Source organism: Sinocyclocheilus anshuiensis, unplaced genomic scaffold (assembly GCF_001515605.1).
Source record: "Sinocyclocheilus anshuiensis isolate Anshui unplaced genomic scaffold, SAMN03320099.WGS_v1.1 scaffold1431, whole genome shotgun sequence".
NCBI classification, from domain to species: Eukaryota; Metazoa; Chordata; class Actinopteri; order Cypriniformes; family Cyprinidae; genus Sinocyclocheilus; species Sinocyclocheilus anshuiensis.
In genome coordinates, this window is record NW_015537992.1 from 301,381 (window position 1) to 304,172 (window position 2,792).

Genomic DNA, 2,792 nt, shown 5'->3' on the forward strand with positions numbered 1-2,792 from the left:
TGAGGTAGATATGTGGTGGCGTGTTAGAACGAGCCGTTTTAGGGGTGTGTGGCAGAGTCTTTAACTTTGATAAAGAATAGCTCTTTGGTTTTGAGACTTTAGTCTTTGCAACTTCACAGATCTTCTTTATGCACCAATAGCTTGTAACACTCCAAAGAGAAAGGAAAAATTGAAATCGCATCATATGACCCCTTTAAAGATTGAGCTCAGGCATGTCTGAGCACAGTGATCAGACAGAGGATCTATAAAACACTGGAATTTGCTGTGGACATTAATTGGTTTGGGCTGAATTACATTCATTACAGACATTTCTTGAGAAGAAGAGGTAGGTGTACACCTAGCATCATGGTTTACCATGAAAATGTGCTCACCCTCATGCCATCCAATATGTAGAGTTTGTATCTTCATCAGGTTTGTAGAAATGTAGCATTGCATCAGTGTCTCAGCAATGGATGCTCTGCAGTGAATGGGTGCCGTCAGAATGAGAGTCCAAACAGCTGATAAAAACATCACAATAATCCACAAGTAATCCACAGCACTCCAGTCCATCAGTTAACATCTGGAGAAGACAAAAGCTGAAACAAATCCAGCATTAAGACGCTTTTAACTAAAATACGAGTCCGTAATCCATAATTCAGTGAAAAAGTACATCTGCTGTTGTCTCTCACATCAAAATCCAGCCACATATTTGTTCAGAGCTGTTAAACGCTGCTTGATCTGTGCAGATTTCTCTTCTGATTCACACCAGATGTTACGTATTGTGTTTGTTCTGTATATGTTGTATATGTCCTTATCAAATGTCAAATGTTGACAGAAGTTCAAGGAGCCCAACAACAGTTATGATTCCTCGAACATTCTGCTCATGGTTTGTTTATAAGAAACTTCTGGACCAATCAGATTTCACTGTGTGCGAGGCACAACGCTGCAGAAATAATAATGAAGCAATCGACAAAATGTCCTGTTGCTTGTCACTTCATCTGTTCAGGATTCAGTGTTGTATTGCTGATTCTCAGAGTGTGAAACAGCATTTCACTCACACACAATCAAAGACTAAATTCTCAGCTCACCTCAATTATGCAAATCTAGTTTTAGCTGTAGTCCAGAGATTCGGGTTTGTTTATCAGTGAAATGTATGAAGTTTGTCCGCCCACATGCTGTTCTCTTGCCCTAGTGTCCAGATCCTGAGCTGTAGTTCCTCCTGATTGCAGAGCAGCTTCTCAATCAAGAAAATCAATAAGTCATACTTTGACCTCTTGCTGTACTCATACACACACACACAGAGAAAGAGACACAGGCATCACAATAACAGATCGTCTTTACACCCTGAATGGGGTCACAGGGAGCACAGCGAAACCTCTGAGCCATTCATTAATGGATGACCTGCTCAAAATTCATCCAGTGTGGCTTTAATATTTCTACGTATTGCACAGATAATGGAAGAAATCTGCAAAGTCCACGAAGCAAATCTAACATCTAGACGAACAGCTACTTTAGATGGAGCGCTGCAGAACTGGAGTGGGTTTCCTAAAAGCATTGTTAGCCAACTATGGTCGCAAGTTCTGTCATTACTGTCATGTTATTATGAAACAGTTGTGACTAGTTGGTTAGTTTCTCAAAGGATGCATCATACAATAGTAGTTAATCGGCACGTTATGTATAGCAAACACCCCCCTGAACAGAAGTGTGTTGGTGCACTGAGGGGCTCTGGTGCATGTTTTCTTGCACACAGCCATGGCCAAAAATATTGGCACCCTTGCATTTTTTTCTTTTCCAAATAATTCAGTTTTTCCTGTCTCTGTGATTCTTCTTCTTCTTTTTTTTTTGTTTGTGTGTTTTTGATTGATACACAAATTTTTACAAATATCTTCTGCTCACCATTGCTGCATTTATTTGATGAAAAATACAGTAAAAACAGTAATACTGTGTCAGTCTTCAGTGTCACATGATCTTCAGAAATCATTCTAATATGCTGATTTGCTGCTCAAGAAACATTTCTGATTATTATCAATGTCGAAAACAGTTGTGCTGCACAATATTTTTGTGGAAACCATTATACACAACCATTCAAAGTTTGGGGTAAGTAAAGATTTTTTTAAATGAGAAACTAATACTTTTATTCAGCAAGGACGCATTAATAATCAAAAGTGACAGTAAAGACATGTATAATGATGCAAAAGGTTTCTATTTTAAACAAATGCTGTTCTATTGAACTTTTTATCCACAAAAAAAAAAAAATAGAATATTAGAATGATTTCTGAAGATCATGTGACACTGAAGACTGGAGTAATGATGCTGAAAATACAGCTGTGCATCACAGAAATACATTATAGTTTAACAGAGATTCACAAATATGAAATATTTCACAGTATTATTGTTTTTACTGCATTTGTGATCAAATTAATGCAGCAATGGTGAGCAGAAGAGACTTCTCTCAAAAATATTAATTATTCCAATAATAATATTGATAATAATATACAAATAATAATATTATTTCAAACCTTTGACCATGTATCTACAGTATATATCCTTAATGAATTGTTTCTGTTCCAAAAACGACGTCCAAATGACGTCTGGTGCTGGGTGGGAAGCTCCCGAACACTTTGGAAAGAAGGAGAACGAGGCGCGGCTGGCGTTGCCCTCGCGTTTTTAGGCGCGACATCAACGGCCCCAAAGTCTGTCTGGACGCGACAAAGCGACCGTTGCATATCATTCGTCGGCATCAGTTTACTGTCGGGGATTTGTCGCGCCGCGCCGCATGCAGCGTAGCCAAGCAGATGCACGTGAACACTGAA